Source organism: Bufo bufo, chromosome 3 (assembly GCF_905171765.1).
Source record: "Bufo bufo chromosome 3, aBufBuf1.1, whole genome shotgun sequence".
Classification (NCBI taxonomy): Eukaryota; Metazoa; Chordata; class Amphibia; order Anura; family Bufonidae; genus Bufo; species Bufo bufo.
Genome location: NC_053391.1, coordinates 640278746 through 640294329, shown reverse-complemented (window position 1 = coordinate 640294329; position 15584 = coordinate 640278746). Strand labels below are relative to the sequence as shown.

Genomic DNA, 15584 nt, shown 5'->3' with positions numbered 1-15584 from the left:
CTGTTCATGTCCTGAGCCTGGCTCTGGTGCTGTTCATGTCCTGAGCCTGGCTCTGGTGCTGTTCATGTCCTGAGCCTGCCTCTGGTGCTGTTCATGTCCTGAGCCTGGCTCTGGTGCTGTTCATGTCCTGAGTCTGGCTCTGGTGCTGTTCATGTCCTGAGCCTGGCTCTGGTGCTATTCATGTCCTGAGCCTAAATCTGGTGCTGTTCATGTCCTGAGCCTAAATCTGGTGCTGTTCATGTCCTGAGCCTGGCTCTGGTGCTGTTCATGTCCTGAGCCTGGCTCTGGTGCTGTTCATGTCCTGAGCCTGGCTCTGGTGCTGTTCATGTCCTGAGCCTGGCTCTGGTGCTGTTCATGTCCTGAGCCTGGCTCTGGTGCTGTTCATGTCCTGAGCCTGGCTCTGGTGCTGTTCATGTCCTAAGCCTGGCTCTGGTGCTGTTCATGTCCTGAGCTTGGTTATAGTGCTGTTCATGTCCTGAGCCTGGCTCTGGTGCTGTTCATGTCCTGAGCTTGGTTATAGTGCTGTTCATGCCCTGAGCCTGGCTCTGGTGCTGTTCATGTCCTGAGCCTGGCTCTGGTGCTGTTCATGTCCTAAGCCTGGCTCTGGTGCTGTTCATGTCCTGAGCTTGGTTATAGTGCTGTTCATGTCCTGAGCCTGGCTCTGGTGCTGTTCATGTCCTGAGCTTGGTTATAGTGCTGTTCATGTCCTGAGCCTGGCTCTGGTGCTGTTCATGTCCTGAGCCTGCCTCTGGTGCTGTTCATGTCCTGAGCTTGGTTATAGTGCTGTTCATGTCCTGAGCTTGGTTATAGTGCTGTTCATGTCCTGAGCCTGGCTCTGGTGCTGTTCATGTCCTGAGCCTGGCTCTGGTGCTGTTCATGTCCTGAGCCTGGCTCTGGTGCTGTTCATGTCCTGAGCTTGGCTCTGGTGCTGTTCATGTCCTGAGCCTGCCTCTGGTGCTGTTCATGTCCTGAGCTTGGTTATAGTGCTGTTCATGTCCTGAGCTTGGTTCTGGTGTTGTTCATGTCCTGAGCCTGGCTCTGGTGCTGTTCATGTCCTGAGCCTGGCTCTGGTGCTGTTCATGTCCTGAGCCTGCCTCTGGTGCTGTTCATGTCCTGAGCTTGGTTATAGTGCTGTTCATGTCCTGAGCTTGGTTCTGGTGTTGTTCATGTCCTGAGCCTGGCTCTGGTGCTGTTCATGTCCTGAGCCTGGCTCTGGTGCTGTTCATGTCCTGAGCTTGGCTCTGGTGCTGTTCATGTCCTGAGCCTGGCTCTGGTGCTGTTCATGTCCTGAGCCTGGCTCTGGTGCTGTTCATGTCCTGAGCCTGGCTCTGGTGCTGTTCATGTCCTGAGCCTGGCTCTGGTGCTGTTCATGTCCTGAGCCTGGCTCTGGTGCTGTTCATGTCCTGAGCCTGGCTCTGGTGCTGTTCATGTCCTGAGCCTGGCTCTGGTGCTGTATTTATATAATGAGCTTGGAATTACACCATCTATGCTACTACAGTGGTCCCTCAAGATACAATGGCCTCAGGATACAATATTTTCAACATACAATGGTCTTTTCTGACCCATCGTAAGTTAAAACTAGACTCATCATACAATGCCTGAGACTCAACCAATCAATGGCACTTCTCTGGTAAAATAGCTTATTAGCTGCTAGTTATCAGCTTTTCCTGACTGTTATATGTACGGACTTGTCCTATCTGTCTTAGTTATCTGCTTATTTTCTCTTATCTTTGATGACATTTTGGGGCTTTGGAACCGATTACTCAAGTTACAATGGTTTCAACATACAATGGTCGTCCTGGAACCAATTAATATTGTAATTTGAGGGATCGCTATTCTGAATAGATCAGCCACACGCTACTATGTAAGCCACATCCTGAAAAAGGCCACTCTCATTTTTGCTACCATCTGTTAGGGCACTATCCACCAGTCAATGGCCACCAAGCTTGACACCTCTGGTAACAGGGAATCCATTGGCACATCATCTCTGTGTACATTCATTGCTGTAACAACCCAAACATACAATGTGGGGCATATAAGCACATCTTCTATATTTTTTAATTCATTTGGATTCCATATAAAAATCTGACAGAAAAAAAAAAAAAAAGTCTGGAAAATACAAAGCTAAATGACCCCAGGGGAAATTCTAAGTATAAAAACAGTGGCGCAAGAGGAAAATCTCAGCTGTTGCCCCTAGCGACCAATCAGAATCCCTCTTGTATTTTTCAACTTGCTTCAGAAAGTTGAAAGCTGCAAGGTGATTGGTTACTGGAGTTTCCTTCTGCACTAGTATTATTATATACGAGTATAAAGAGCCTCGGGCTCCGGGGATCGTGCTGTAGAGAGAATGGAGGAGGCGGGGATAGGGGCGGGGCTTATCTCCTAGGAGACGCCGATGAGCTCTCCCGCTGCTCCGGCAGCTCTGCTCACACACAGCTCCGGGCTGCCGCGCAGGAGCTGACGGGCTGCGGGAAGGAGGCTGAGGCTGCGCTACCACCCTGCACGGAACACCGCCGGGGGTCACCCGTGGAGGGCCGACTGCAGCAGGTGGGCGCTGGGGTGTGTGTGTGTGTGTGTGCATGGGGCTGGGAGAGTGCAATGAGTGTGCAGTCACATCGCATATACAGTATATACCATGCATAGCTTGTCCCCCTATAGTCCTATGTGCGTGTATATATATATGTTACATTTAATATTAAGGGATTTCAGCATTTATTATATTTGGCACACCTTTTTGCAGCATTTCCATTGGGGTCTCCAATGCTGTCTGTATTTTGGGGTCTCCCAGCACTTGCTGTTCCCCCCACTTTTGGCTGTAAATTTGAGGTATATGTTTTTATTTTTAGTTTTTTTTTGTCCTAAGAAAACTTCTATTCCTGTACGCCGCCGTGACTTTCAGGCCACCTGTACATTTTGCCTGCAGAATATCCGCACTATTTATTGTGTGTTTTGTGCATTTGTTTTTTTGCACTTTTTTGCACCATTAGAGTCTGTGGAGAAAACCTCTCTGCAGAAAGTGCGGAATCAGCATTTGACATGCTGCGGATTTTAAAATCTGCAGGTTCAGTTTCCGCACGCTGTGTGCATAAGATTTGGCAAGTCTCGTTCGCTTTGCTGGGACTGTGTTTTGTTGCAGGAGAATCCGTACAGAAAAACCGCACATAATCTGCAAGGTGTGCAGGTAGCCTTATGGATAAATGCAGACCGTAGCAGATACTTTTTTATTTTTTACAGTTTTGAGCATGGTTAAAAGTATTCCGGTGTTCACCCGCTGGAAGACATTCTTTTGGCCGTTGACACCTACTGTATATTGATGTTCTAGTTCACTTTTGGATACTACTGTTTGCTATTCAGGATCATTGCTATTATGTAATGTGATGTTATATACTGTACTTATTAACCCCGTCATGCTACCACAGATTTATGTGCAGACTGTGATTTTGGATTCGTGGAGTCTGTGCTCCACGGGGTGAAGGTTTTATGCCATTAGTCTACACGTTTTAGGTTATCTTTGTGGCAATTTTCAGCAGTTTTGGGTGAAGTTCTCAAGAATGTCATTTCATAAGATGGTGCAACTTGTGCCCAATTTGTAAAAGTTTTGCACACATTTCTTAGGGTCCCTTCACACGTGACGGAATACATTTTTGCAGGAAAATCTGCATCAAAATAGTTCCCCTCATATTTTTGTGGAGTTTAGTCTTGTCTACCGTAAGGCCTCATGCACACGACCGTTGTTTTGGTCCTCATCCGAGCTCGGATGCGGACCCATTCACTTTAATGGGGCCGCAAAAGATGCGGACAGCACTCCGTGTGCCGTCCGCATCCGTTGCTCCGTTCCGTGGCCCCGCAAAAAAATATATAACCTGTCTTATTCTTGTCCGTTTTGCGGACAAGAATAGGCAGTTATATCAATGGCTGTCCGTGCCGTTCCGCAAATTGCGGAACGCACACGGACGCCATCCGTGTTTTGCAGATCCGCAATTTGCGGACCGCGAAACACACTACGGTCCTGTGCATGAGGCCTGAAGATGCTGATTTTGTGCAACCTGGTTTCTCCATAGGTTTCAGTGGGAAGTCATAATCCGCAATGAAATTCACATTGAAATCCGCATGAACCTAAAAATACACGTGTAGATTTTCACGCTAAGGGCTCATGCACACGAACATATGTATTTTGCGGTCCGTAAAAAAACTGATCCAAAAAAAAATACAGATGACGTCCGTGTGCATTCCATATTTTGTGGAACGGAACAGCCGGTCCCTAATAGAACAGTCCTATCCTTGTCCGTAATGCAGACAATAATAGGACAAGTTCTATTTTTTTACGGAAGGGAAATTCGGACATATGGAAACAGAATGCACACGGAGTAACTTCTTTTTGCGGACCCATTGAAATGAATGGTTCCGCATACAGTCCGCAAAAAAAACCTGAACGGACACGGAAAGATAATACGTTCGTGTGCATGAGCCCTAAGTGTGAAGAAGGCACCCTTACATGATTTTGACCTCATGGACGTGTACTTTATACCAATATGTTGCACCAGACATGAAGCACCTCATTAGTAAGGCCTCGTTCACATGTCCGTGTCCTTTTGACATCCGTGAAGACTTCAGTGAAGAATCTGTGTTTGGTACGTGTGTCCGTTTTTTTGCCCTCCATGTGTCATCCGTATTCTGCTAGACTGAAAATTTATTTCTAAAGCATCTCCTTCCAATGGTCTGAACACGGATACCGTTTTTCGCGGACGCGTAGACTTCATTGGGCATGTTTGGTTCACATCACTGACCAAAGTGGTGCATCTCTCTGTGATTTTTTTTTTTATATATTTTTTTTTTACTGACCCACATCAATGATGTGTGAACAACCACATTAAAATCAAAGTGTGAACGAGGACTCAGTTTCAGATATTTTATGACTCCGACAAATGACAGCTCCGTCTACATTTCAAAACTGTTGATCAAGGTGCAAAAAGTGTTAAAACTAAAATGATTTAATTTTGTGGTCTCCCACAGCCCCCACCAAGTCGTAGCATGCTCTAATGCCTCAAGCACACGGCGGCCGTGTCTGATTTTCCGCCTGCAAGAGAGATGTGAAAAACTGATATCTTCAGTGTGCATTCAGTTTTTTGTTTTTTTCTTACTCCCATCAATAGAAAAGGCCAGCAAAAACAGATAAGAATAGGGCCGGCGGTGAGATTCTCGGATTCAGAGGGTTAAAAAAAAAAAAAAAAAAAAAAAAAAAAGAATGTGTGAATAGCTCTATTAGCTGGCATGGATCAATGTACTATCTCTTTTAAAAACAGATACCACACTGAAAAAAAATACCGTCATGTAAATGACCACTATATGGGTTTTTAGGGTATTTCCTAATAATGAGACTCCACACTATATAAAAAAAAAATAATAATTTGCACCAAAACAGCAATTGTGTCGCGTCCTTTCTCTGCCAAGACATGTTACAGGCTGAGAGTTATATACTCCAGATAGATCATCATCCCTTTATCACCCATAGACTTGAATTGTCATGTAACGCTAAAAAATAAAAAAGTAAAAAAAAAATGCAAAAACGACTTTGTACGGTTGTTATACAGGAGAATATCTAAAAGGTTTCATGCGTTATTTAATGTATTGGCGATGAGGGGGTTAGGGCTCATGCACAGGAACGTGCGACTGCCGTTCCGTGCATTGGGGACCGCAATTTGCGATCCCCAATGCACGGGCAACATCCGTGCGGTTTCCCCAGACAGATGCAGACCTATTCAACTTGAGTGGGTCCGTGACCCACCCGCACTGCTGAAAAGTAGAACATGTTCTATTTTTTGCAGTGCGGAGGCACGGAGAGAAACCCCACGGAAGATCTCCGTAGTGCTTCCATGGGGTTCTTCACCTTCCGGATTGTGGACCCATTCAAGTGAATGGGTCTGCATCCGTGACGTGGGGGGCACACGGCCGGGGCCCACATATTGTGGACCCCCTGTTCATGTGCATGAGCCCTTACTGTTTTAGATTTGGATGATCTATTTGCCAAATATCCTGAAAATAAGTCATCAATATTAAACCACTGCACCACCCCTTTAAAGGAGTGTTTACGAGCTGTCAGGAGTTCAGAGATCAGAGTAGCAAATGGGAAACTAAGATACTCGGCTAGGCTGAAACTTAGGCCTCTTTCACACGGGCGTTGCGGCAAAAGGTGCGGGTGGGTTGCGGGAACATGCACAATTTTTCCGCGTGAGTGCAAAACATTGTAATGCGTTTTGCACTCGCGTGAGAAAAATCGCGCATGTTTAGTACCCAAGCCCGAACTTCTTCACAGAAGTTCGGGCTTGGGATCGGTGTTCTGTAGATTGTATTATTTTCCCTTATAACATGGTTATAAGGGAAAATAATAGCATTCTGAATACAGAATCCATAGTACAATAGGGCTGGAGGGGTTAAAAAAAAATAAAAAAAAATTAAACTCACCTTAGTTCACTATCTGGAGGTCCCACCTCTGTGAACCACTGCTATCTAACATTGGTGGCATATTTTACCGATTTGCCATCATTGTCCCAGATGGGTCAACCCCTTTAAGGACTCGTGCACACGAGCGTGGTTTTGGTCCCTTTTGGTCCATTGTTTGCGGATTGGATGGGGACCCAAATGCGGTCCGCAATACGGCTCATGAGGGCTCAGGCACACAAACTTATTTTCTTTCTTTGTCCGTTCCGTTTTTTTGCGGACCGTATACGGAACCATTCATTTCAATGGGTCCGCAAAAAAAATGGAAGGTACTCCGTGTGCATTCCGTTTCTGTATGGGCTCATGCACATGACCGTTGTTGCTTTGTGGTCCATTTTTCATTGATCCGTTGTTCCGTATCTGAGTTTTTTTTCCCTCTGATTTAAGTCCTCTTCCGTTCCGTTATTGCACAAAACATATCCGTATGGTTTCTGTATTTGATCCGTTTTTTGCGGATCGTATACAGAAACAGTAACTTATTAATCACCAAACACATGAGCAATATGGGCTGGGCATAGCATTTCTACAGTATGAATCCGCAAAATACGGATGACATACGGATGTGTTCCGTGTGCGTTCCGTATTTTTTGTGGACCCATTGACTTGAATGGGGCCTCGGCTGTGATTTGCGGACAATAATAGGACATGCACTACTTTTTTGCGGAACGGCCATGCGGACAAACGGAAACGGAATGCACACGGAGTAACTTCTGTATTTTCTACAGCCCCATTGAAGTAGTCTGTATTTCCGTTCCGCAAAAAAATAGAAGATGACCTATTATTGTCCGCATCACGGACAAGGATAGTACTGTTCTATTAGGGGGCAGCTGTTCTGTTCCACAAAATACGGAATGCACGCGGATGTCATCCGTATTTTTTGTGGATCCGTTTTTTTGCGGACCGCAAAATATATATGGTCATGTGAACAAGCCCTGAGTTTATTAGAATGAGCAGATCCCTTTTTCTAATCCCTTGCGCTCCCTTTAATTCCTTAAATACTATGCAAGTCAAAACCATTACAAATGACTGGTCTGGTTACTAATTGGCGATTTTATATAAGCCCCGGCCCCCTCGCACACTATCATGGCACATTCCCTGGCATAGGAACTGTTTTCTAAAAGTATCCCTTACAGATTAGATGTGATCAGGTTTTTGGTTAGCCAGAAGGAACGATCAGAGGTTTCCCTTTCATTGTAAGATGAATGGATTTTTTTAAGGCTCGTGGAACGAACTCCTTAAAAGAAACCAGTCATTTTATCCGTGTACGTCCCGCATGCCAAAATAAAACCTACGGTGAGCTGCCGGAGAGGTGGACGCATTGTTCTCGCCTTGGCATAGACACTGTAAATAGATACAGAATGGTAATTCTTCTTGCAATTAGATATGGTTTAAGACGTTCACCATTGAAAGCGCAGAAACTTTGATCTCCGATCTGTCGCGCATCGCTCCGGCCCTGCAAGGGTTACCTGAAATGCTACTGTTCTGCGGGGCTGGTTGAGACTGAACAAAAGACAGATGTGCAATATACTGCGGAGCTGGCCTCTAAATACTGCATGCTCCGTCCAAGTGATCAGAGGGATTTATATCAAAGACACATCTGAGGACTGAGCCTCCAGATATTTTGGCTTTATGATACCGCTAGCTGTGATAAGTAACTCATTTAGCTGAAGGTTGGATTAAGCCTACGCCAAGTCAGACTTTGTAAAGGACTGTAATAAAGTCCTGAGAAAGTGCAACCTTACTTTACTCGTAGCGTGCTTTCATAATCTCATGTACACTCATTTATTAAAGGAATACAGTTAGGCACGTTGCCAGATTTAGATATACAGACGAGATGGAGGAGTCCTTAAAGGGGTTGCCTGGTTGAGAAGACCCGCTACCTGTTGGGGAATTCGGAGTTAATAGATTGGGTCTGCTATTTAGCAAGGCTGGTTGTAAGGAATGTTCCTGCCGCTGGAGGACCCAACACATCCATGCCTTAGGGCTCATGCCCACGAACATAAGGGCTCCGTGCCCACAATGCACTGGCCGTGTGCACTCTGTTCTGCAGATGTGGACCCATTGACATGAATGGGTCCGTGATTCGCAGGATTACTCAAAAGATAGGACATGTCCTATCTTTGGCCCTATCTTGCGAATGGCAGACCCATTAAAGTCAGTGGGTCCGCATCCACAGCACAGAGTGCACACTGCCAGTGCCCGTATATTGCAGACCCGCTGTTTGCGGTCTGCAGTAAGAGCACTTATAATGAGAAATGTGTAATGCTCCATTTCTCCTGTAGAGGCAGTGCAGGGAAATTGAACACTTGCTGATTGACTTCTCCACAAAGCTGATCGCTAGGGTTTGCAGCAGTAAAATGCTTCTGATGAGCTTATTGTCATGAGCCCTTTCTACTAAATAGGGAATCTAAAAAATATCTTACGCTTCTTTCACACTTGCTCTTTCGACAGAGGATCTCAATACCGGAAAAAACTTTTCCGTTTGGTCATCACGCATTCTGAATAGAAAGAGATGCGTTCAGGATGCATCAGGATGTGCGGCAGCACTCCGTTTAGTGACTAGACACAAAACCAGTAATTGTATGTAAAATTTTGTATAGTCATTGAGTTATTCAATAAAATCTGTCTGTATAGCTCCACCTGCTGTTTGTTCTTTTTAGTTTTTTTTTTCTGGCCATCTAAGGTGGTCGCACATGCTAGGGCTCTTTCACACCTGCGTTCTTTTCTTCCGGCATAGAGTTCCGTCGTCGGGGCTCTATGCCGGAAGAATCCTGATCAGTTTTATCCTAATGCATTCTGAATGGAGAGAAATCCGTTCAGAATGCATCAGGATGCCTTCAGTTCCGGAACGGAACGTTTTTTCGCCGGAGAAAATACCACAGCATGCTGCGCTTTTTGCTCCGGCCAAAAATCCGGAACACTTGCCGCAAGGCCGGATCCGGAATGAATGCCCATTGAAAGGCATTGATCCGGATCCGGTCTTAAGCTAAACGTCGTTTCGGCGCATTACCGGATCCGACGTTTAGCTTTTTCTGAATGGTTACCATGGCTGCCGGGACGCTAAAGTCCTGGCAGCCATGGTAAAGTGTAGTGGGGAGCGGGGGAGCAGTGTACTTACCGTCCGTGCGGCTCCCGAGGCGCTCCAGAGTGACGTCAGGGCGCCCCAGGCGCATGGATGATGTGATCACATGGCACGTCATCCATGCGCATGGGGCGCTCTGACGTCATTCTGGAGCGCCCCGGGAGCCGCACGGACTAAGTATACCGCTCCCCACTACTACTATGGCAACCAGGACTTTAATAGCGTCCTGGCTGCCATAGTAACACTGAAAGCATTTTGAAGACGGATGCGTTTTCAAATGCTTTCAGTTCACTTGCGTTTTTCCGGATCCAACGTGTAATTCCGGCAAGTGGAGTACACGCCGGATCCGGACAACGCAAGTGTGAAAGAGGCCTTAGTTCTATCTTTCAACTGCAGCCAGCCATACAGAGGTTGCAATAATTCCTCTAAAAGAGTCATAAACGCCTGTACAGGCATATTTACTTTTTACAAAAAGTTTCATACATATCTCTATGCTTGAGACTTTTTGTGGTCCCGAACGCTATATCAGTGCAGCCTGTCTGGTCTGTTCAATCCCTGCCGCCCAAAACATTAATCTTGGTGTGGTCAGCAGGAACACAGCTCTCTTGATTACCGGACTCCTGCCATAAAGGCCGGCATCAGAGTTAAATCTTTAGTGCCGTCGGGCTCATGTTGCGGACCACAAACTGCTGGTCTGCAAAACACAGACACCGGCCGTGTGAACTCCTGATTGACTTCAATGGGTCTGCGATCTTCAAAATATGGCGAAAGATAGGATATATCCTATCTTTTTTTACAGCCCAGAGGCGCCAACCCCAAAGCACATGGAAGGTCTTCTGTGTGTTTCCAGGTCCGTGCCGCAAAAGATAGGACAAGTGCTATCTTTTGCTGTATCTTGCGGATCGCGGGCTTATTGACGTCAATAGGTCCTCACCATGATGCAGAGTTCACAAACTTCACATGGCCGTGTTTTGCGATTTCTGGTCCGCAACACGGGCATGGCAGCACTACGGTCTAAAATGGTGTCACTCAAAAATACAATTAGCCTAGAAAAAAGACAATCTATCATACATCTACATGGATAGAAAAAGTAACGGCCCAAAAAAATAAAAAAACAGCCACCCTGCGCTTTATTGCATACTCCTCCTTGGCTGAAATTACTCCTCAGAAACGCTAAGTGCGACCTCTACAGCTGTATTAGAAGCTGTGACATTTACAGCTGCAGCAGAAAGGGCATGCCCCCTGAGAAAGGACTCTGCCCCCTCAGAAAGGACACACCCCTGAGCTGCCAGCTTGAAATAAATCTAGTTACCAATGAATGGAGGAGCTCTGGATCCATGTGAGGTACAGGGCCAGTTCTACCTTTGTTAGATTCCTATGTAGTATATGGTGTCTGATTTTGATCTGGGGAGAGTAGGCACACCCCTATACACATAAGATAAGCCCCAAAATCAGCAGCTTCGACCAACTTCTGCTCTTATGTTTATGGGCACATATTTATTTTTTATGTTAAGAGGGAGATAATCTTTTAGATGGAAATGTAGTGACATCTTGTATATTCTTTCATATTGAACAATGTGAGACTGTTTGTCGGTATGACAGGTAAGAACAGCCATCTGATTACCGTGTGTATTGCTGTTTAACACATGTACAGACATGAGCGCAGTTTAATTGCTTTTCTACGAAATAATTGTGGAAATGATTTATGATTTCCAGTTTGGCAAAACATTGTAATTATGCCATTAGGGGCTACTGATTCAGAATTTCTCTTTTCTAGAAAGTTAAAGGGATTGTCCTGGATACAGATATTGATGACCTCTCATCCTGATGACCTATCCGACATGTACCTCCAGCCAGGGCCGTCTTTAATAATGATTGGACCCTGGGCAAGAATTTACTTGGGCCCCCTGGATCCAGCCGTCCCACACCCTAGCATGCAATCACACCCTCCACCACAACTCACACCAAAAAAAAAATCCACACGCCTCGTAGAGCAGTAAACTTTAATAATGATGAGTGGCACTAGAGGTGTTCCTTGGCAGTAATGTAAATGCTGCCTTTTTTTATTAAAAAGGCAGTGGTTACATTAAAAAGCTTGCAGAGACATGCTATAGACCCCAGAACTACTACGTTTAGCTGTTGTGGTTCTGGTGACTATAGTGTCCCTTAATATAGAGGGAAAAAAAAGAATCAGCACAAAAGTATCGAATAAAATGGCTGCATCATTATTTCAAAAAATAAAAAAAAGTGCAACTTCTGACACAAATATATAGTATTTTGCAGATTACTTTTTTTCACAATGTACAGATAGTACTGTACTACTAACCCCTCCATCCACCCCTACATGCAGGGTAATACAGCGCCACATACCTCTTACATCCAGTGACGTCTCTTTGATGTAGATATTCTCTTTCCTCATCTTCTCCTTTCAGACCAGACCACAATTTTTCAAACATTTCTCGTCTCTGCAGTTTGACAAACAAAATCTTAGTTTACTACTTTTCCATTATCCTCCCATCTTCTGGACAAATCATCCTACCACCCCCAATACTGTGCCGCTGTGGTCCCCAATACTATACTGCAGAAACAGATAAACCCCCTGATAATAGTACCATGCAGATAGTGCCCTTCAATAATTATTGGCACACAGTGCTCTAAAATAACTGCGCCCAGCAAATAGTGCCCCTGACACTAATAGTGTAAACCTAATGTCCCCGAAAAATAATTCTGGTAAGCTGATACTCTGCCAAGGTGCCCCCACAATAATAGTGCTCCCAAAAGTCCCACCAATAGGAATAATTCACTGCTAGAGCACACCTGGTAGTAATAGTGCTCCTACAGGGCCCCCAACATGTCCCCAATGTGCCCCAGAAGTAATAATGCTCCCATAGTGCCCATACTAGTAATCATGTTCCCCATAGACCCCCAGTAGTAATAAAGCCCATCATAATGCCCCCCAGTAGTAAGAATTATCCTTATAATGTGCCAGTGCAAAAAATACCCCCTTTTAATGCCCCCAGTTGAGCTAATGTCCCCATAGTGCCCCCATAATGTGCCAGTATAAAATACCCCTTTATAGTTCCCCCCAGTAAATGCCCCATATTGCTCCTTTCGCCCCTTCTTTCTAGTTCCCCCCCATAATGTACCAGTATAAAATACCCATTCTTAGTGCCCCCATAGATGAGCCCATAGTACTCACTCCTCTCTCCCCTTCCCCATAGTACCCACCATAATGTGCCCCAGTAAAAAATACAGTAGATGCCCCCCAATAATGTGCCAGTAACAAGTACCCCCATAGATGCCCCCCAAACATGTGCCAGTAACAAGTACCCCCATAGATGCCCCCCAGTAATGTGCCAGTAGTAGTACCATATAAAAAAAAACAAGAACTTATACTTACCTCCATCAGGCTGGCAGCAATGCGATGCAGGCCTATTCCGGCCTGTGTCCCACGCTGTACGGCTCAGGCAGCGCAATGACGTCATCGTGCTGCCTGCACCAGCCTCTGGTAGGCTGCCGGCCTAGTACCTGCAGCCTATCAGAGGAACAGGAGGGGACACACCTCTCCCTCCTCTGCTGCAGCACATCTATCTGTATTGCTGTCCTGAGGACGGCGATACAGATGACTATGGAGATCAGTGTTTCCACAATGGAAGCGCTCATCTCCCTGTGCCCTGCCGCTGCCCCCCAACCCCCACGCTATGCCACTGGCCAGCAGAGCTCAAGAGGCAGCTGCCTTGGGCCCCCCAGGAGCAACTGGGCCCAGGGCAGCTGCCCCTTTTGCCCCACATTAAAGACGGCCCTGCCCCCAGCGATCAGCTGCAGGACCTATACAGTGTATGGAGCAGAAGCAGACGGCTCCATGCACCGTGTTGTTTCCAGTACCAGCAGTCTGCAGCTCAGCTTCTATTCACTTGAAATGGAGCTGAGCGGCAGTACCCGGACATGGCCACCATACAGTGCGCGGCTGCTTCCGGTTCTGTACACTGTACACATTCTCAGTACCCAAAACAGTCCTCCACTGATGACCTATCCTGAGAATAAGGGCTCATGCACATGAACGTTTGCCTTCCGGGCCCGTGCTGCAAACCACAAATTGCAGTCCGCAATGCATGGGCACAGACCATAGGGATGCCGCATGCGGATCGCAGACCCATTTACTTGACGGGCCGCACCGCAAAAAAGTAGTGCATGCACTATTTTTTTGCAGTGCGGAGACACAGAGAGAAAACCCACGGAAGCCCGCTGTTTGCGGGCCACAATACGGCCACTGCAGTGTGCATGAGCCCTAAGGCTCAATTCACACCTGAGCGTTTTACAGCGCGTTCCTACGCGCTGTAAAACGCTCAACAAGGAGAAACCAATGCTTCCCTATGGGAATGGTTCTCACCTGGGCGTTTTACAGCGCGTACGATCGCGCTGTAAAACGCCCGACGCTCACACAAGTTCGGTAGCGTTTTTTTGGGCGCTTGTCGCGCGTTCCCGTACATAGACTTTCGGGAACGCGCGACACTGTGTGCACACTTGTCTCTGTATGCGCGCTTGTAAACGCCCGTACAATCGCGCATACAGAGCGCTCGTTTCAGAACGCTCAGGTGTGAATTGAGCCTAAGGCTGGGTTCACACTTGAGCGTTTTACAGCGCGTTCAAACGCGCTGTAAAACGCTCAACACATGAAAACCAATGCTTCCCTATGGCCCTGGTTCTCACTTGAGCGTTTTACAGCGCTGAAAAACGCGCTGTAAAACGCCCTACGCTCAAACAAGTACTTGAGCTTCTTTGGGGCGTTTTGACGCGCGTTTGTGTCCATAGGACATTGCAGTCAATCACACAAACGCGCGTCAAACGCGCGTTTACTATTGCAAAAAACGCGCGTCAAAAACGCGCGTTAAACGCGCATATCAAAGACGCTCAGGTCTGAACCCAGCCTTAGTCATCAACATCTGTAGCCTTGAAAATCCCTTTAAGATCCCTGCATTGGAAATTTGGTTATAACCTAAAACCCATAAAAAATGGATATATATTTTTTATTTCTAAGTGATTATGTTGATGGTGCTAATTCACTACTTGAATCATACTTTGTTTTTCCAATATCTATATATATATATATATATATATAATATATATATATATATATATATACACCTTGTAAATGCAGATTTTGTCATTGATGGTGGCAGGTGAGGGAGTTGATGATTGGAGGCAGACTCACGTTCAGGTTTAGGCCTCATGCACACGGCCCTGGCCTGCAAAGAGCGGGTCTGCAATATGCGGGCACCGGCCATGTGCTTCCCGCATCACGGATGTGGACCCATTCCCTTGAATGGAACTTGTTCTATATTTTTACAGTGCAGACAGATTACGGACCCATTCAACTTGAATAGGTCTGGATCCGTCGTGGCTGCCGCACGGATGAGGCCTGGTCCCCCATGCACGGAAGGACCGCACAACGGCTGCGTGCAGCCTTAACTTTGGGCTAATAACCCATTAATAATTTAGGGTAGTTCAATTATGGGACTTCAACTGCATGTGCTGGTGGTTGGGTTGAAAGTTAATATAAGGGCTCATGCACACGACCATATATTTGGTCTGTGTCTGATCTGCATTGTTTGCGGTTCAAACTTGGATTAGTTTTTCTGGGACTGCCAAAAAAAATTAAACATTTGGACACTGATGTCATCCATGTGCTGTCCACATTTATTGTCCATCCCGCAAATGATAGAGCATGTCCTGTTCTTGTCCGTTTTGCGGACAAGAATTCGCATTTCTACTATTGAGACGACGAAAAATACGGCATGCACATGGCTGGTATCTGTAGTTTGCAGACCACAAAATATATACAGTCGTGTGCCTGTAGCCTAAATATACCTACACACATGTATGACGGTGTATATGAACCGGTTGTCTGAGACAGTTTTTTTTTTTTTTTTTTAAAAGGACTATTATAGGAAATGCTTGTCTTCATGGTAAAATAATTTGAGAGCATATTTTCTTATAACTCTGC

General features: G+C 45.9%; 1 protein-coding gene across 1 annotated transcript in view; it reads left to right on the top strand.

Annotated features, from left to right (window-relative positions):
• The first annotated feature begins 2399 nt into the window (after positions 1–2399).
• Positions 2400–15584, top strand: part of TNFRSF19 (TNF receptor superfamily member 19) — a 79643-nt gene continuing 66458 nt past the window's right edge. The window contains exon 1 of the mRNA XM_040426201.1: positions 2400–2547. The gene's annotated coding sequence lies outside the window, so the exon portion shown is untranslated. The remainder of the gene's footprint in view (positions 2548–15584) is intronic.